We start from the raw sequence: 21,688 nt of genomic DNA, 5'->3' as shown, positions 1-21,688 counted from the left end.
TGTACAGGAACAAGTAAAAACAGGGTTATGAACAAAGTATAGTTAAATATCAACCTCTCATAAAAATATAATTTGGAAAACTGACTGGAACAGATAGATAAGGGCACTTTGGCCATTAAATTCTCAGGGCGATGAAGAGCATGCATTTTCTTAGGTGGCTTGGGGAGTAGGATGGAGAGAAAAGGCATACTGTGGAAACTGAAGGCAATTCCAAGGAGGGATAATACATATTTTATACTGGACATCTAGGCTAAATGAAATCACAAAGGACTTCTCCCAGTCTGGGAAATTCATTCATCACTGCTAGTTGGAATTGTGCAGCCTCAGAAATGAGGTAAACAACCCCCTGAGACATCCAGACAGCAGCCTCTCATCCCTGGCCTGGTTAATATTGCTGCTTCATTATCCCCCTCAGTACAGTAGACCCCTCTCCCACTTAATAATACATTGCAATTCAAAGTGGCACCTTAATGTTGGGCAATTGCTTGGACATACATTTTAATAGCAGTTGCATTTATGATTACAAAGTGTATTATGCAGTGCCCTTAAGACTTGTTTAATTCATATTGTAAGAGATATTTGCTATGCACATCTTATTTATCCAAAAAATTATGCTGTTGGTCATATCAAAATACATATTTTTTATTGTACAGTATTATATAGGACAAATTGGAATTACTTCTACAGGTAGTGTATTTCATGCTAGTATGGAATTGGTAGAGTCTGTGATAAACTCAACAGTTTGTTTGGCCTTTCCTTTATTTAAGGTCCTGGATTTTAATTTTAAAAAGTCAGTTATGACATGTACTGCTTCCACCCTGGGTCTGACTTTAACAGAATGAGTTATTCTGTTGACTGTGCTGTGAATGGGAGCTTGTGACAGAGATCGAATGAGTCAGAGTCTACAATCTCCCTCCCGACCTGTGAGGCAACTGTCTAACAGGAACAGAGTGCCTTGTACTGGTTGGTCAGTTCATTCCAGGGTCAATAGGAAGCCAGCCAGCCAGGAAGGTATCGTCCTAAAACGATACATGATGTGTCAGTCACGGATTGGAGGAGACGTGGTTGAACTTGCTATCAAAGGGGGCGTGACTAAAGGTATAATTGGGGATGTGATGATGTAATCTGTTCCTTTGATGTGGTTACTGAAAGGACCCGTAAAGAAAACAGAAGTAATTCATTATCATGATTGTTTCATGTTTTGTTTGTTTGTTGTGCTAACTGTTTGTCAATTGTCTTTGTTAGACAGCTAAGCATTAGTCGGGAGCTGTTGCTACAAGCCAGCACTAAACCCAGACTACACCACTGTTTCACTAATTGTTTGACTTTCACCACACCTGCACAAGATAGATAGATAGACACTATATCCCTATAAAAGGGGGACATGTCATTCACTGGTGATGATACACATTACAGTATATACTGTAGGTACTAAGTAGATCAGCTGCCAGTGATCAGACACATGCTATATGTAGGTAATTGATTCAGGCAGAGTGGATATCCGGATCAGTTGCAGCAGGTAATTCGTTAAAGACTTCAGCCAGGAGAGACTGACTAGTGTTTGGGTAGCTCCTGATCAGTACAGAGCTGATAGCTGGCACCTGCTTTGTATTAATATAGGACTGGGCAAAGAACATTTCATTTAGTGAAAGCCTACACACCTTGCACTTTTTTCACATTTTGTCAAGTAAGTGCCTTAGAGTTTCATGCATTTAAATTAGGATTTTTTTCCCACTTATCTACACACCATACTCTACACTTAAGGGGAAAAAAGGTTATTGAAAAAAAAATTGTTCGCCGAACCCCCAGCATTTTTGTAAATGAATTGCGCTTCTCATCGTCTGGGTGATGTGCATTTCATTTCCCCCAATCACGTGACACAGGCAAATCAACAATGCAGCTCATCCCTTCTGTTTAACAGACTGAAGACGGGCTGTGTTCGCTCAGAAATGCGAGCACCTAAACCCGCTGTGCACATGTGCAGTAGCAACCAGCCGTCAGCCAGGACTGGTTATGATTGGTTTAAAAAGGTCTGCATGGAGCGCAGCCTGGTGGCGAACATGACGACCAGGCAATCAGTGAGCTTGTGTCAAGATACCCAAGGCTAAATACAAACTGCACAAAACTTTGTCTCTCAGTCTTGCAGAGTGCTACTTTGCAAAACAACAGAACATGTTTAAGCTGTTTCCATATTGCTATTCTAAAAGTGTCTAAAGTCAAATTATTCTCGTCTATCTTCATCTATCTTTACTTTCACATTTTGGCAGTTTTATTGTTAATTTACGGAGTACCGACCACTACCTGTTTAGGATATTCAGTTATTAAATATAGCATACAGTATGTGTATTTTATTTTTATAATATTTTATATATTTTTTAAATCCTGTTGATCCGTGTCAGGTCTTTTTTATTTTTCTAGGCTTTTTTTATTATTATTTTTTATATAAGATCAGTCTTTTCTGCCACTTCTGCCTGTTGAAGAAATTGGTTAATAAATAAATATAAAATCCTGTCGATCTATGTCAGGTTTATTTTTTCTTCTTAATTATCTACCGTTTCCTGAAAATACATTTTTTAAATCTACTTGTTGATTACATTTTTTTTTTCATTCATTGGCCTTAATTAGGACTTCCATTTAAGGTTTTATTGTTTCCTGTTCTTGAGTTGGATTGAATTAAATTTAAGTCATTAAGTATTTAAATAATACAATTATATTATTATTATTATTATTATTATTATTATTATTATTTATATAATATATAATGAAAAAGGATTTTCCTAAATCCCTGATTTAGGGACACCTTTTTCCTGAATTTGGATTTATATATATATATTTATATATATATATATATATATATATATATATATATATATATATATATATATATATATATAATAAAGATTGCGCCACTTTCAAAGTTCGTTGCCCCTTTAAGACCAGACCCAGGACACGGAAATGGATTTTGAAGCGCTGATGCGTACTTAATAAACACAAATGAAATTAAACAAACAGAAATAAAACACCTAGCTCTCTCTTGGAGCTCTAATTAACATTAACGGGAACCTAACTAAACATTCAGGACGGCTAAGTTGTTTACCTGACACCAACACCAAAACACAAACTCACACGGGTTTCACTCAGTACTTCACCTTCAATACGACTGGACACACACACTCAGTCGGGCTCTTCACTCAGCAGCCCAGAACAGTCCGGCTGCCTCTCTTAAATACACTGCACCTGGCTCCAATTTACAATTAGCACCAGGTGCAGGGGATTAACTAAACAATAAAACAATTAACAATTACAAAAACCCTTAGCCCAATTCACCCACAGTGCATTTTCACATGGTTTTAGCAGGGAGGAATTTTAACCCCCTCCCTGCTATCTTACTATATATATATATATATATATATATATATATATATATATATATATATCTATATATATATAGCCAGGTTTTAATATACTGAGAAGACATGAATACAGCAGAATTTTGCTACACTGGAGGAAGTGCAGAAACTCCAAATCAAAAGGTTGGCACCCAGCACACCTCCCATAAAATTAGTGCGGGTGAACAGTGACAGAGGATGAGCACACACTCGAACATTTAACAAGTCCTGTTATAAGCCGAGGCCATGGGGTTGTGCAAGTGAAAGCCACAATGCACTGTTTTGCTTTCCTTGTCTCCTTTTTGCTCGGGGTGACACTGATGCAGCATGGTCAAGAACTGGAGTTACAGACCTGCAACATCTGCCCTCCAAATCAAAAATGCATGAGGCTTGTAGAGTTCATACAACATGTGAAATGTGTCTAGGTATGTTAGGTAGAGTGAATATTGCTGTCCAACTTAGCAGTGCTTACCGAAACACCATAAAGAAGCACAATGAATAAGTGTCTAAAAACCAACACATACTTACACGCATCATTGAGTGCATAAAGTTCTGTGGAGCTTTTGAATTGGCCCTACGAGGTCATGATGAAACATCATCATCATCATCTAATCCTGGTGTATTTCTTGGACTGGTAGATTTTGTTTCAAAGATTGATCAGGCCATGGAAATACATTTGAAGATGGCCACAGTCTTTAAAGGCACCTCAAAATCTGTTCAAAATGAACTTCTAGGCTGCATGTGATGTTTGCAGGGAAAATACTGTGAAAGAACTGAAACAGACTGATTATGTTGCTATTCAAGTGGATGAAACCAGTGACATTACAAATATTTCCCAAAGTGTACTAGTTTTAGGTACATTATTCCCAAAACTGGACGTGTTGTTGAGAGTTTTTTTGGGCTCACTGAGTTGAAACATGGAAATAATGAAGCTATTTCCACTGTCATTATGCAATAGGTAGATGCCATATTTACAGAAGAAAGTGAAAAGGCTAAAATAATTGCACAGAGCTATGATGGAGCTAATTTAGTGTGAGGTGAGACTGGTGGGGTCCAGAAGCTTGTAAGGGACAAATATCCAAATGCACATTGTCCATTGCTATGCCCATGTCCATTGCTATGCCCATCAATTAAATCTAACAATGGGTCAAGCAGCAAATCAAGTTTAAGAGGCTCAAATTTTTTTCAGACCCTCTCTGGTTTTTCAACATTTTTCTCTCTCCAAAGAAAACTGTTGATTTGGATGAAGTCGTAAAGAAAAGACTTCCAACTGCTCCTCAAACCAGGTGGAGTTTTCGTAGTCGAGCAGTGAGGACAGTGTTTGAACAGCGTAAACATGTGCTGGAGTGTTTTCAAACAATCAGCGATTCAGGAGACTTTGACAGCATCACAGTTAGAGAAGCAAATGGTTTTTGCCATAGCCTCAATGACAGAGAGTTTCTGTACTTCCTGTACTTGTTCCAAAAGATAATGCTGAAAGTGGATATTTTTATGGGAAACTTCAGGCGAGAAATATCACATCTGTTGATGCTAATGCAGCGGTCACTCAATTTGTTGAAAGCATTTAGGACATCCGAGCATTTGTTGGAACACTAGAATCCAGCCTCCCTGAGAACATGCCACCAATGCGAAAAAGAAGAGGCCCAAATACCACTGAAGATTGTGACACAGCTGCCTTGAAAATTTGTGACATCACAATCTCGCATGCCAAGGAATGGTTTGCCTTCAGAAAGCACCTTATTGCTGCAAAATTGCTGCAGAGTGACCGACTGGTTACACCTGAGCTAATTTAGGTACAAGGGGGGTGGCTCCTTATCCAACCAAGCTATTTCAGTTTTTATTTTGAATTAATTTTCTACAAATTTCTAGAATATTTTTTTCACTTGGAAGTTGTGGGGTAGTTGGGGGTAGGTAATTTATATATATATATATATATATATATATATATATATATATATATATATATATATATATATATATATATATATATATATATTATTAATGCATTTTAATTCCAGGCTATAAGGCAACAAAAGGTGAAAATGTTGAATGGTTCTACAGGCACTGTAGCTGCATCTTAACACACAGCACAGCCCAAGAAATGAACCCACTGTACCTGTTCACAAGAGAACGTAGCAGCCATCCAGCAGTTGAAGTCTGATACCACGTTGCTTGGAACCTTGTTTCAGAGGTGTTGACAGAACCTCTTCAGGTGGCTGGCCTGGATCCGAGCAGTGAAAGGATGTGAATCCAGCACTAGGCCGGAGTAAGGGCCTTTATAGGGGCAGGAAATGGTGACATGTCAACCCGTCCTCTGTAAGCTGATGCTTTTTTTACTAGCTGAGTCATTAAGGATAGAATATGTCTGTCTCTGAAATGCAATCCATGTGATTAAGAGTTATAAATGGGCGTACATTTGTTCCTTGGGAGCAAGTGTTCTTCCCAATGAGACAGCTGCTCTGTTCCCCCTAGTTGTGTCCACATGTTTCTAACACATTTGGGTTGTTTGTAGTGCGCCAACTCATTCGCAGACACAAGCCAGGATGTGTAAGGCTTTACAAGAAATTCGAAACCCTGCAATATGTAGTACATGCTCTGTGCAGGTGGGCAGTCTGTATATAAATTGCAAGTCGGTTTCAGTCAAGATGGGCAAGATTGCAGATTTAACAAACTATCATAGAGGGCTGATGGTAGATAGTCAACTTTTATAAAAGTGCAGAGTTCTTTATCAGTCTGTAAATTAAACAAGTACAGTAACGTTTTCTCCAGTTCTTAATAATATAGGGTTATTAAGTGGACCAAATCCTGGGTAAGTGTGTTTCTGTAGATGCTTATACATGAATTTATTAGTATCATTTTAAAGCATGTTTCAAAAGCTTTTCAACAGAATCATAATAAATGTATGTAAGTCAATAGGATAACATCCACTTGAGCTCTGATATCCCTATAGGTGATGTTTTCTTTAGCTATCTGATTTTGAGTGGATTGTTGGTTAATATTAACTCAGAGTACAGTAGCTTTTTTATTTCAAAGTCATTTTTTCTGATTCTCTTTGAAGTCAGTCCTCAGCCAAGTTTGGGTCTTCTAAGTCAGAAATTCAAACAAAAGCCACTGACAATTCTTGAGCAAACACAGCAAAACAAAAACAGAAAGGGAGAATATTCAGTAAACCAGGGAACCATTGCTGGCTGTGATTGTTCCCTGATCACGCATGGTACAGCAATGACTGGCTGAGATGTACAGCCATGTTCTGAAACATTGTTTCAGAACATGGCTGTATTGGTCCAGCATTGTTCTTGAGCAATCATTATAAATGGTTAAAACTCTTCCTTTTATGACCATGTATGTCATAATTTGAATATTTAGTCTGTAACTCAAATCCTGCTACTCAAAACAGTAAATCCTTATTTAGAATGCCCCAGACTGAGGCAATAAAGAAAGACAAGATTAAGCACCCCCACAGATGCTACCTGCTCTTCCTCCCTTCTCCCTCCTCCCTCCTCCCTCCTACCCCTAACCCCTCCCCCTTCTGCTCTCTGTGTTCATCCTGCTTCCTGGGACCTGGCAGAGAGTGAACTGGTCCTCACCATATGGCTGTGTTGCCATATACTTAAATATTAAACTGTTCCTAACCATACACAGTGCCTCCATATACCTAGATATGAAACTGATTGTAACTATATGGCAGTGGTGGTGTATACCTAGATGGTTGTATCATGCTTAAAGCAGACATGGTCTGGCAGTGGTTAACATTGGGAATCAGGGCTGACCATGTTAATTGTTCATGGTTTAACCATGGGAAGAGCATGGTGCATATCTAGGTCAACCTTTCTGGAAATAAATAAATATTGTTACTAAACAAACAATCAAAAAAAAAAAGCGGGCCACTGCTCAGGATGAGCTACTTTAGAAATACATAACATTACAACATAAAATATTATAAAAACACAGCAATATAGTACAGTAAACAAACTACTGGCATTTTTTTTTTAACATGACGAAAACCAGCATCATTTTGTATGCCTCCATTGACTCTCCACAGAATTTTCTATATACCACAATGCTTTGCACGCAGTGAGATGGAAGTCTTCATTGAAAATCAGCAGAGTTGAATATCTTGTTAAATACAATATCTTTTGGAACGCCCTTCTAAATATTATTGGCTGAAGCAGTTTTAAGAGAGCTGGATTTTCATTGATTAAAATATTATTGTGTGCTCCCATTGGCTAGAAAGGTTGCAGTGTTTTTGGCACAGTGCGAGATTTACAGTTGAAAGTTTGTCTGGTTGTTGGGAAGTTTGTCTGGTTGATTGGAAATTTGCAGGTAAGTACAGCCTTTTATATTAATCTATTGACAAATTAATTAATTAATTATTAGATGAATTAACAAATACCTTTATGAATTACTGTATGAATTGACACATTTCTGGACGAATTGCTGGACAAATTGACCAATTCACAAATTAACAAATGAATTGACAAACAAATTGACAGACTAACAGACAGATAGTTTTGGCACAAATGGCAATCCATAACTAGCACTGTAATCAGTGATGCACCAGCAGCTGATGTGGGATGACAACTCAACAGTTTTACTAAATCCTTGGGTCTACAGTGTATCAGCAGCTTTAAACGTTAGTGTTATACCACCACCTAGTGGAGATGTTGTGAATACAACTAATGGTGAGAGTATGTAACCAAGAACCAAGACAACGCAACAACAAAGCTGAGATCACAATCGTTATTGAAGTAGTTTTCTGTCAGACCCTTGAGTCTGTAAACGTGGTTTATCAAGGACAGCCAGCTAGGCCTTCCAATAGGATTTCTGTGGAGTGAAGGATTAGGTTTATGCCCATACTCCCTTCAAACGGAATCTTGATAGATGATTTTATATAAGTTCAGTTTTGTCTTATATTAACACAATGTTTGTATATTTTACATACTATCTATAATCCTGTTGCTTCCATAAAACACTGATTGGCTGACGTACAGGTTTCCCTCATTATTACCTCAGCATATTATCATACTGTATATCTACTTCTGTAATTCATTATTATTTCATTTCATTTATTTTTCCTGTATCTGTCTGGTAGAGCCTCTCCAGCTGTAATAAATGCTGTATAGCATTAGATGTTTCTATTCCAATTCACTATAAAACAAAAAAAGAAAAAAAAAAATGTTGTCGCTAATACTACTGCACATAACCTCTATTTAGGTAGAGCAATGTTGTTGTATGGCGGTATAACCATTAGAGGGCACCCTTTCCTAACCTAGTGATGCAAAAAGAACAACTGTAGTGCGCCCTACAATCGTGCTGTTTTACTTGAAAATATGATTCTTTATAAACTTTTTTCTACATCCTCCATGGTTTAGTAGACATGTAAACCAAACTTGTAAACTGAAATGTGTAATGCAACTCGAAAATAATTTTTAATATGACAAATTGATTGGCCTTTTCCCATTCTTTGGAATGTGAATAACGGCCACTCTTCTGTTACTGGACAAAGATTTTCAAAGGTTATACGAAAAAAAAACATAAAAAAAACAACCTGAATAATGGCAATACTAAAAGCAAATGCAAATATCACAAGCATATGAGTGTTTAATTGGTTAGACCCACTTTAAGGAAGTAATACAATTGCTGCCAGGAAATGAAGCTTGTGGTTCAATAGTTTTTGTTTTCTTTTCATTGATCTCATTCCGAAACCAGCCGGAATGCTTTTAACACAGAAACACGAGTGACGTTGATGTAGAAAGATAGGGGTGAGATTCTCACTGGTCCCCGCAGCTTGTTCCCAGATTAGTTAAACTAGTTTACTGTAAAAGTGATTCGCCTGTGAGGGTGGAGGTTGGGCTTGTCTGTATTCATGTTTATAGATCTGTTGACCTCATATAATCTCACCAACAAAGTGTAGAATATGTAACTGCTGTACATATCACACAACACGTCACATCTGCACTGTATTAAGCCTGTAAAAAGCTGAACTGCAGCAACACCACCCCCTGGTTATATAGAGATCAGCAGGGGTGGGGGGCAATGAAATCAAGCCTGGTCAATGACAATGTAATTCAATTCTGCTGGTGTTTGTTCCCTGTATAAAGATAGGGAGTTTATTTAGTGTTCCCTGGAGCCAGGAGATCAAGGAATGAAGTTAGGAGTCTCATGGTGATACTTTGAGAATTGGCGCCTTTACCGCTACATATTTCATCCCTCTGTAGGCTGCAAATTGTAGCACTGATAAACAATTCATCAATGTGAAGCTGGAATGGGTTCAGACATTTTAAGGCTTGGGTCAACCCATGGTTTACCATAGGAGTGTGTCAAGTACTCAGATCATATAAGTATCCACTATGGACCATTTATTTCAAGAAAGAACAGTGCAATACACATTAAAACGAGTACACATAGTAAAGCTTATTACTTGTTACATTAAGTGCAGTATTTTTCTCTGTAAAAAATGTATTAAATAAATTCCCATTCATCAATAGGCAATGATCCCAAGTCTAGAAAGACAAGAGATTAATTTTTGACAAAAAAATATAAAAAAACAAACAAAAAAAAAACATTAGCTATCCAAAAACTGTCAGGTCGCTTTTTGTATAATCCAGAAACAGTCAGGTTGTTTTCTGAATGAAAATCCATGTCAGAAATGCATTTAATGCATTTTGTTTTATCCCTGCCCACTGCTGGAGATGAGAGCCATGTGTGTATGACGTCCAAATCATCGTCCTTCTATACATCCTTAGTGTATAAAAGGAGACCACCATGTGGATCAGTTGCCCACTATACAGAAAAGTTTGATGCAAAATGGAACCCCCAAAAAGAGAATCATGAATGTTCTTCTCTTGCGGACATCAAGAATAAGCTAAGCCTGTGATCCTGTAGAATATAGTGCTGAATGTTTGTGGTTTTGAATCCTTTAAGTACCCACAGGGTTTAGAGTTCAGTAACAACCCTAGAGATTGCAGTCTGTCCAATGGGACAGGTGCTGTTTGGACAATGCCTGACCCAGCGTCCTAGAACCATAGCACACAAACAACTGTTCAGTGTGTCTGACACCCCTTGTATGGTCAATATAGCACTTCAATGCCCACACCAGACAGAGCATGTGCAAACATTGCTCCTACAGAGAAGAGAAGGGAGGAGGATAGAATGCCATCAACACAGATTGATTGACGTAGAAGGGGGATATTACTTTTGGCAAAAATGGCCGCATGAAAGAGTTTGGCCGCATGGAGACTCTAGATCCGAAGCCGGTGCAAGAAAGGTGCACTGAAAGTGCATGCAGCTCACTCACACGTTTTGCTGAAGTAATAGCCAGCAAAAAAACAATCTTTAAGGACATGAGCTTCAGATCCACAGTGTGGAGTGGCTCAAATGGGGCTTTTGTACGGGCTTCCAACACCACATCAAGGCACCACGAGGAGAGGCCTGATGTCCTGGGAGAATGCAGCTTCCTCGCACCCTTAAGGAATTGGAACACCAGAAAATGGTTTCCAGGTGATAACCCATCTATGCGCATGTGACAAGCAGATATGTGGAAGGGGGCCTACCGTCATCTAATAGTTTCTGCGCGTATTATGACATGGTAGAGGCAACTCTCCCGCTCTGAATAGTGGCAATAGTGGCCCTAGAGCTGACAGGCATTGCCTTTCAGGGGCCAGACCCATAGCTGCATCAGCTGGGGGTTTGGTTGCCACAGATTGCCCTAGGCCTGAGAGAGGAGATCCACCCACAGGGGATCTACCTCGGCTGGCAGTGCAGGAGTTGCACCAGGGTCAAAAACCAGGTCCTTCGGGGCCACCGAGGAGCTACCAGAAGCACAAAAATTGGCCACTCATGGGACAGGGCATTGACTCCGAAAGGACTGTCGAGGTCTCTCATCGAGAACCAAAGAGGGCAGTGGTAGACTCCCGCGAGGCGAAGAGATCTACGTCTGCTCTGCCGTACCACTCCCAGATGCATTCCACCGCTCTGGGGTGGATACGCCATTCTGAGGCCAGGGGACCTCCTTTGGAGAGGAGAGCCACGGTGTGGTTTAGTCGGCCTGGTAAGTGGACTGCTTGAAGAGAAGATAGCCAGGGCTGCAAACACAGTTACAGCCGAACCGCCATGAATCCTTCATAAATTATTTTGGGGTGGTTTTAACTGGAACTGAAGGCTCTAACCAGCCCGCATAGTCTTGAGCACCCAACTGTCGTTGGTGCTGGTTTGCCAGTATAGTAAATGGGAGACAGGGGTTGAAGGCTACTGCGGACCTTCAGGGATGCTGAGACAGGCTGTGCGGGGGGCGCAGTCGCGGGACCCTTGGGTCGCTGGAGATTGTCGCCCGCCCCGAGGGTGCTAGTTGTCCCTCTTTGCAGGCCAACCACGCTGCGGGGCAGGTGCTGCCAGGTGTGCCATAGGAGCACGAGTGGGCCTGGGCGGAGGCTGTCGCCCCCACAGGGTGGAAGTCCTAGCAGGAAAGGCAGGCTTCCATGGAAGCAGTCGGGCATACTGCCTTGACACTTCCATGGTCTTCAGAGTCCACTGAAACATTTTTTCCACTGCAGGGCCAAAAGTATGGCCAGGTGTGATAGGGACGTCCAAGAGAGAGGACTTGTCCTGCTCCTGAACTCTAGCCTGGGAAAGCCAGAGTTGACGTCTGGTGACCACCAGCGCCGCAAGGCACTGGCCCTCAACTCTGGCCACAAGTTAGGCCAGTCTGGTGACCGCCTCAGAGACCTGGTTCAGCTCTTGTCTCTGAGCCACCATGACCATATCAGGGAGCTCCTTAATAAGGATTGCCTGATAAACAGAGAGCATGCTTGCCACATTAGAAAGCCAAGCAGCTTGGGAGTAAGCGGCATATGCCTTCTTGAGGTGAGTCTCTGCCGTCCGACACTGTCTATTCGGACATTGTAGGTCCTTGGGCGGTCCAGTGCCCGGCGCCTGTAAGAGGGCCGCAATTGCGGAGTCCACTGGGGGAGGGCTGCCAAGAAAAAACACAAGCTCCAGCCACCGTGCTAGGTGCTGACGCTGGGTTGGGCCAGGAAGACTGGACTTCCCTGACAAAGTTGGGGAAAGGGGGCAGTGTCCTGTCATGCACTGGCTTGACTGAGGGGAACCAGGAGCCCTGGGGCTCCTTGTCCCTGGGCCATTCCACCCCTAGACGTTGAGCCTCTCGCTCAACCAGAGCCTCAAACGCTGGCCCTGTGGATGCCTCTGGTTCCTGCTGAAGTTCGTCCAGAGAGCTGCAAGAACATCCCTCCTGTACAAGCTCCTCGTCACTAGAAGCCTGCAGAGAGAGGATGTCCTCCTTGTAGCCTGGAATGGGCTCAGGCTCAATCCTAGGCTCCGGCTCAAGAGGCAGCCGGGGAACCGGCACTGCTGTGGTGCCAGAGGCCGACAACATGCTCATCATGAGAGACTGTTGCTCCATTACCACCTCCATAAAGCAACCAATCTGGTCCATGAGGGCCGAGATCCCACTTGGCTGACCCCTAGGGGACCTGGAGCGCACTCGCTTCTTAGCGGGAGGTGAGCGTTCCTCTAAGGGGGATCGCCGACGCTGCCCCACTGTCCTAGTGAAAGCGTCACCCAAGAGACTGGGAGGGTGACCCGGCGAGCCGTAGGCGGCTGAGAGTTCGTGCTGTTTCCCCTGAAGGGGGAACAGACTCAGAATGGGATCCTCTGCTGGAAGCAGATCCCAGTACCACTGCCCTGTTTGCTCTACCCTTGAGTTCTGTCGGTCAAAGCCGAGGCAGCGTGTTCTGGTCCGAGGCACGAGATACAAAACTCATGCTTGTCCTCTGGAGGCATGTTCCGGCTGCAAGAGCCGCACTCGTGGAAGCCTGGCATAGTATGCATGATAGTGCAGGTGCTCAGGTTGAACGGTGGAAAGCATGGGCACAGGTGTGCACGGGGCACAGGTGGAGCATGTATGCACATGGGGTGCATGGTAAGTGCACAGGCACGAGAGTGCACAAGCACAGGGTGCGCAGCTAACTGCACGGGCACGGAGATGCACGGGCACAGGTGTGCGCGGGCAAGGGTGTGCGTGGGCACAGATGTGCACAGGGCACGGTATGCACGGGGTGCACAGGCACATAGGTGCATGGCACCAATGTGCACGTGAGAGTGTACAAGCACAGGGTGCGCAGCTAAGTGCACGGGCACAGAGATGTACGGTCATGGGTGTGCGCGGGCACGGATGTGGACGGGTGGGCATGGGCACGGATGTGCACAGGGCACAGTATACACGTGCATGTAGGTGCATGGCATTGATGTGTATGGGAGAGTGCACAAGCACAGGGTGTGCAGCTAAGTGCACAGGCATGGAGATACACGGGCACGGGTGTACGCGGGCACAGCTGTGCACAGGGATGCACAGGCACGGATGTGGACTGGACACGGTATGCATGGGCACGTAGGTGCATGTCATTGATGTGCACGGGAGGGTGCACAAGCACAGGTTGCATAGTTAAGTGCACAGGCACGGGTGTGCACGGGCATGGATGTGCACAGGACATGGTATGCACGGGGCACAGGTGTGCACTGTGTGCACAGGTATGAACGGGCATGGGTATGCACGGGAGTGCACAGGCATGAGTGTGTGTGGGCATGGGTGCACGGCTGTGCAAGAGGCACAGGTATGCATGGGAGTGCACAGGCATGGAAGTGCACGGGCAATGGTGTTGATGGCTATTTTCTATTTCTGGAACCTGGGTTGTATCTGCATCTTACTTTTTTTATTTACTTGTTTTTTTTAGAGGGTAGGGTATTCTGAATTTTAAAAATGTAGAAATAGTTATCCTTCATAAATTATTGAATTATTCTTTGAAGTTTGACCTAACAGGTCCCCCAGGAGCAGCTGTCCATATACAGAATACATCTCCTGGAAGCAATGCGGTATTCCAGTGATTGTGAGGATAAAAGCACAGCTGATGAGCTGTATTGGACAGACTGCAATCTCTATTGTGAACTCTGAGCCCTGTGGGTACTTAAATTAAAATGACAGACAGGTGTATTTGGGAAACACCACACAGGTGCCCAGTTTTATTTTAGACCGGCTCTTTTTTTTTTTTGTATTTTTCTCTCCGGCAGAGGGCACTGTTGACCGTGGGCTGCCTATCAACGATGATAGACAGCACCACGGAAATACCACAGCTGGTACACGAACCGCAAATGCACTCGCAGGTGCTCAAAGAAATAATAATGAAAACAGAAGGCGAAAAGAACAAGGGAAAATAAAACAGTAATAAAACTACAAATAAAAGGTGCTGCACTCGGCAGCGTTATCCCGGTCGCCGCTACCCGCACGACCTGGATCACCGTCCTACTCTCTCGGCTATCTAGCCTGCTCTTTCACAATACGCCGGGGTCTGCCCAAGGGTTCCCCGCTCTCTCTCTCTGTCTCGCTGATTCCTGGTCCCGAATCAAAGCGTCCGCACCCTTAGCGCGTCTAAGTGGGCAGACCTGAGGAAACAACAGAGCGTTATTTTATAGGACCGACAATCACCCAAGACCCGCCTCTCGGCCATTCAGAGAGGGGGAAAGTCCACACACACACTTTCCCACCTCCCCGTGTCACTGCCATGACTCACAGGCGGTTGTTGGGCGACTGCCGCCCTCTTCCTGCAGCCCGTGAACACGCCAGCAGAGTCAGCACAGATCTCTCCCTGTTACAACGTCATACACACATGGCTCTCACCTGCAGAGGAGGACCTCACTTATCGGGGTGTCTTAGATGATGCAGCGGTCTGCCCTTCCTCCTGGTGCTTCTATGACCCGGGCTGATGTTCAAACAGGAGGCAGAGAGTGGGATGCCCTGGTGACAGACATAAACAAAACCCAATTCAACATCCCAGTATTACCAAAACTCTTAAATATCCTTAGGATTTTATCCACAATAAACTGCCATTTCTGCATTATATTTTCATATCGTAACTGAATAATTATACACCACAACTACTTTACCAGCAATGTTCTTCACTGCAGGATCATATATAAACAACAGACGAGCTCAAAATTAATCTTCTGTTGAATCATTCTATTTTACTAACTTTCCTTGATGTAGTTAGTACTTAGTTTTATTCAGCACTGCGTAGCAGTCTTTTCTTCTTCCCAGACGTATTTTTAGTTCTTTCCTTCATCAACAAGTAGTCCCGTCTGTTTTCTTGGTTCAGGGTAATGTATGCTCTTCTCTACAGACAAATGGCTGCTGGTCCGTTTCGATGCTTCCCACACCTCCTCTCTCTTCCTGAACTTTCAGTTCCTCTTTTATAGTAGGAATTGCTATGGATTTATTCTCCACTATCCAAAGAGACTCAGGACTCAGGTTTATTGTCAGCTCTATATATTTAATCAATGTATACGAGGGAAGAGTCTAAAATAGACTGTTCACCCAAGTGGGGCTGCAGTTGATATTTATGCTGTTTGTTCAAGCTTGAAGATAGGGTGTGTTTGGTGTCTGGGTCAGCAGAAAGTTTCAGTAGGACAATAAGATAGGGTGTAGCACAAGATAAGATCAAAACAGAGCCAATGTTATCAAAGGGCCTAGGGGTGACATGTAATGTTGTCCAGAAGCTCGAGGGTTAATGTAATCACTGTCTGTTATAGACTGAAAGGCATTTCATATTCAGTTATATATATATATATATATATATATATATATATATATATATATATATATATATATATATATATATATATCATCAGAATTCAATAATTTTCCTCTACACAATAATCAAGTGGAGTCTGATGAGATGCACTTGGCCCTCGTTTTGGGCTGAAAGCCTCACAAACATGCCCATGATAATAATTAAAATAACAGCACACATATCTAACCCAGCTATTTGGGTCAATTTAACAATTATACTGTAAATACAGTATAATTGTAAATCCCGAAAAACTACTCACTTCTAAATCTTTTGTAGTCATCTTTGTATTACTTTAGTATAAATACATGTTAATTTGGATTCATATGTTGTTTTTTTCTGACTTTATGTGAACGAAAAGACACACATTTGCCCTGAAACCATGTTATAAGCCACAAAGTGGTTTTGTGTTCCCTCAGCTTTAGTGTATCCATGAAAGGCAAATACACTACAAGGTATATCCCCTGTAACACAAGAGGTAAACGTACAGTCACTACTGGGTGTTTTACGCATTGAAAAATAGGAATTAAGCATGATATTTAAATGTATGCGTAAAGAGCACACAGAGCAATTTTGCTGCACAGCTTGAGTTTGCATCTTATCAAGCTTCTTGTACTTGATTGGTTCCTGGCGTCTCATTTGTGAAATACTGTATGCTGGATCTAGAGAATGCCATGACAGATAATACAGAGAATATTTTTAGACTTTTATTAGTTTGTTTTTACATTTTTAGGGAGTATGCCTGTTGACTTGAAATGGAGAAAGGAAGATTTACAGAAATAAAAATAAAAAAAAAAACAACCTAGTACTAGTTGGACGAGACTTTGAACACAATAGCTAACAAAATCAACTGTAATGTTATTAAGGCAGGACTAAAAGAGAATTAAATAAGACCATATTTTTGTACAATAGTTCAAATTAGCATTACAGTTTAAATGTAAGGCTGTAGTTAATGCATACCTGTGGCAAAGTGGTTAATATTGTGCAGGTGCAGTTGATCAAAGAACAGACAATTGTAATCCAGGTGCAAAGGGTTTTTTTTATTTGTTTTTGTCCAGTGCCTGACGACAAACCAAACAGTAAATAATAATTCTGGTAAATAATAATGCTGGTAAGTAATACTGCAGCGTGTATTACTTATGTTTGTAATCCCCAGGCAGGTCCTGAAATAATAGTCCCGTTATTGTATCCCCACATTAAACACAAAACACATGCACAAGTCCTTTCAGTGCGTGAATTAGTGACTGTGCTACAGTCCAGTTTTCTGGTGACAGCTCCGGAACGTGTTAGCTGTCTAGTGATACAAGTAACAAATAGATAGTACAAAACAAAAACTCATGATTACTTCCACAAAACACAGGTCCTTCCAGGTCACTTTATAATAACCAAAATGAAGGAACAGATAATTTATACCCTATTTATACCGTCACTCATGACCCCTTGGTAAACGATTGCAGCCATCTTCCAATCCGCGGCTGCCGCATCATTTCCCATCATGGTCAATGAGTTAGTGTACTGAAGCTCCGCCCCTTTACTACATGATCGACTTCTTTTAACCCTTGGAACAAAGTGTAAGGCCGAGTAGTCCAGAGTTTACTTAGCGCCCTCACAGGTCGGGAGGGAGATTTTCCACCCAGAATCATTCTGTCACAGGTCTACATCTGTATAGTTTTGGTATAACTAAATAATTGTCTCATGTTTGCAGTGGCCCAATTTGTGGGAGGGAACTGATTTTATAAACTGTTCATAAAACTAAGAGTATCATAAAAACTGCAAACCATAGAATCTTGGCATTAAAGTATTTACTGTGTTTATTGGAATTACTCATGACTTCAAGGTAATGTTGCATTTTACTCAAAATACAGTTTACGCAGTTTAAATTGGAGAGTAAATTACTCAATGACCCAAAACCTTATCTGGAGCACTGGTTAAAAACCTAAATAATTCCGACATGGAAAGGATGAAATGTTAAAATGTTTTAAACACGGATGACATCTCAGCTATGTTATGCTGTGCTTCCTATCAGTCCGAGGTTAAGTTTAGGTTCAGTGCAGTAAAACTGTAAAGAAGTCTCAACTGCTTGTCTTAACAAAGGGATTGCTGTCAACTATATTTTGCAAGTCAGCCCAAAAAAGGAATTGCTGATACTCATGCTTTAATTGATTATAAACATAAAAAGTCAAGAAACATGAGTCAACATGAAACTGAATGTATGTAAGAGAAGAGCCTCTATGAAACAATTTGCTAAGAGGTCCCTGAGTAGCTCCTGGTAAAGGCATGACCAAGTAATGTACATTGTAAGTAATACTGGTGCTCTGTGATCTCATTTGTGGAGCTCATGGGTGTAAAGAGGCAATTGGCTTGGTTGTGGGATCAGAGGACATCCACTGACCTTCAGTTCACCTGAGCTATTGTGAGAATTGCTGCAGTGAGTGAACATAATTGGACATTCTAAATGGAGAGTAAAACGGGAGTAGAATAGTTGGGTACTCTGCAGTATATAAATAGCTATACATATTTTCATTCCAAACACTTCATGCTATTTTTATGTTAGAAAAATCCAGCTAATTATAATGGGAAAGCACAAATATGCTCAGACTTAAATACACTTAGGATTAGTTGAGAGATTACTTTAAGTGATTTCATTGAGGGTAGTAAAACTAATGTCCAGGGAAGATTTATTTGGATATAGAAATGTTGATTCATGCGACTGGTCAGAATAGAAACCATTGCAACTGTATGGTTTCATTCTATTAAAAATATCTTTCTCCATTAAACCTGGGTTTGGACAGACTTAAGAAAGGCAAAAGCAAAACTTAATTCCAGTAATGTGTGTAGAATCCAGTAAACTGCAGAACGGCTTGGCGCCACACTGGAACCAGCCCCCCCCCCCCCCCCCCCCCCCCCCCCCCCCCCCCCAACCCCCCTCTCACGTGTATTTCTATACCATGGAGGGGCGATAAGCTACTGTAATTATTTCAAACTCTTATTCAAGTTTACAAGGCTTTTTTTTTTTTCATGTCGATACTATAAGGATTTTCATACATTGTTTGCCTGTGTGTTAACATGCTCACTTGCTCATTGTATCCCTACACTTTTACTTTGCTTTACTTCTGGTTTCTGCCATTTACCATGGCACTGCACTAAACTTTATATAATGTATATAAATAATGAAGTGTATGCTAAAATGATTAATTCAATGCATTTTACTGTATTATTATTGTTCTCCTAGAATATGATGAATATGCATAGAAAATTAACAAGCTTAAGATGGGAAGCAGAATCTGATGGTAAATAAAGCTCCTTTTACAGCTCAGGTATCTGAAGCTGCTGCCAGGAGAAAGAAATCCTGGAGATGATATCAGATACATCCATCCATAGCATAAAAAGACAACTCCTAATAGCAGTAGTCTACCCGTATACTTCTTGGATCTCACCCTACACAATGGGCAGGTTGGAGCGTATGTTACCCTGCAGCTAAAGGGTGAACCCTGCAACGGTAAGCAAAGGAAAAGAGAGGGAGTGGCTTTGAGCTATCTGTAGCAGAGAGATCCTGTACTTCATTACCCTGATCTCACCGCAAGGCACCAGTGACAATAGAGGGGTGAGTAAGCAGCTAACACCATGGGTAACAGGTAGTAACAGGTAGTAACAGGTACCACAGCGCCTTCATCTTCACTGGGACACTTTGTTAAAACAGCTTTGTCTCAGATAAGTAGAATCATGGATAGAGTGGACTTTACACCATTGATCTATACAGCTGCAAATCTAAATAGTGACGCTGTTAAGATATTGAAAACAGTTCTTTGGGAATCAGTGTCATCTATTTCTGTATGTGAACAAATGTACAGTGGCTTGCAAAAGTATTGACCCCCCTTGACATTTTTCCTATTTTGTTGCCTTACAACCTGGAATTAAAATGAAATTTTTATTTGGATTTCATGTAATGGACATACACAAAATAGTCCAAATTGGTGAAGTGAAATGAAAAAAATAACTTGTTTCAAAAAATTCTAAAAAATAAATAACGGAAAAGTGATGCGTGCATATGTATTCACCCCCTTTGCTATTAAGCCTCTAAATAAGATCTGGTGCAACCAATTACCTTCAGAAGTCACATAATTAGTTAAATAAAGTCCACCTGTGTGCAATCTAAGTGTCACATGATCTGTCACATGATCTCAATATATATACACCTGTTCTGAAAGGCCCCAGAGTCTGCAACACCACTAAGAAAGGGGCACCACCAAGCAAGCGGCACCATGAAGACCAAAGAGCTCTCCAAACAGGTCAGGGACAAAGTTGTGGAGAAGTACAGATCAGGGTTGGGTTATAAAAAAATATCAGAAACTTTGAACATCCCACGGAGCACCATTAAAGCAATTATTAAAAAAATGGAAAGAATATGGCACCACAACAAACCTGGCAAGAGAGGGCCACCCACCAAAACTCACAGACCAGGCAAGGAGGGCATTAATCAGAGAGGCAACAAAGAGACCAAAGATAACCCTGAAGGAGCTGCAAAGCTCCACAGCAGAGATTGGAGTATCTGTCCATAGGACCACTTTAAGCCATACAGTCCACAGAACTGGGCTTTACGGAAGAATGACCAGAAAAAAGCCATTGCTTAAAGAAAAAAAATAAGCAAACACGTTTGGAGTTCGCCAAAAGGCATGTGGGAGACTCCCCAAACATATGGAAGAAGGTACTCTGGTCAGATGAGACTAAAATTGAGCTTTTTGGCCATCAAGGAAAAGGCTATGTCTGGTGCAAACCCAACACCTCTCATCACCCCGAGAACACCATTTTTTCATCGGCAGGGACTGGGAAACTGGTCAGAATTGAAGGAATGATGGATGCCACTAAATACAGGGAAATTCTTGTAAAACCGTTTCAGTCTTCCAGAGATTTGAGACTGGGACGGAGGTTCACCTTCCAGCAGGACAATGACCTTAAGCATACTGCTAAAACAACACTCGAGTGGTTTAAGGGGAAACATTTAAATGTCTTGGAATGGACTAGTCAAAGCCCAGACCTCAATCCAATTGAGAATCTGTGGTATGACTTAAAGATTACTGTACACCAGAAGAACCCATCCAACTTGAAGGAGCTGGAGCAGTTTTGCTTTGAAGAATGGGCAAAAATCCCAGTGGCTAGAGGTGCCAAGCTTATAGATACATACCCCAAGAGACTTGCAGCTGTAATTGCTGCAAAAGGTGGCTCTACAAAGTATTGACTTTGGGGGGGTGAATACTTATGCACGCTCAAGTTTTCTGTTTTTTTGTCTTATTTCTTAATTGTTTCACAATAAAAAATATTTTGCATCTTCAAAGTGGTAGGTATGTTGTGTAAATCAAATGATACAAACCCCCAAAAAATCAATTTTAATTCCAGGTTGTAAGGCAACAAAATAGGAAAAATGCCAAGGGGGGCCAAAACTTTCGTAAGCCACTGTATAGGGTTCTATTTTAATGATTTAAAAAGAAAGCTACACATAATCTGCCACTGTTTGAGATCAACTGAACACTCCCAATTGACTACGGTAATGATTGTCTTATTTGTCAGTACCCATACACAATAAAATTCTATTTAAACAATAAGCTCACATGAGCAAGTGCGTTTACTTAATAAGTCCAGTACAATGCTTCACTTTGTTTACAT

The sequence above is a fragment of the Polyodon spathula genome, chromosome 7 (assembly GCF_017654505.1).
Source record: "Polyodon spathula isolate WHYD16114869_AA chromosome 7, ASM1765450v1, whole genome shotgun sequence".
NCBI classification, from domain to species: domain Eukaryota; kingdom Metazoa; phylum Chordata; class Actinopteri; order Acipenseriformes; family Polyodontidae; genus Polyodon; species Polyodon spathula.
Note: the sequence above shows the minus strand (reverse complement) of the source record.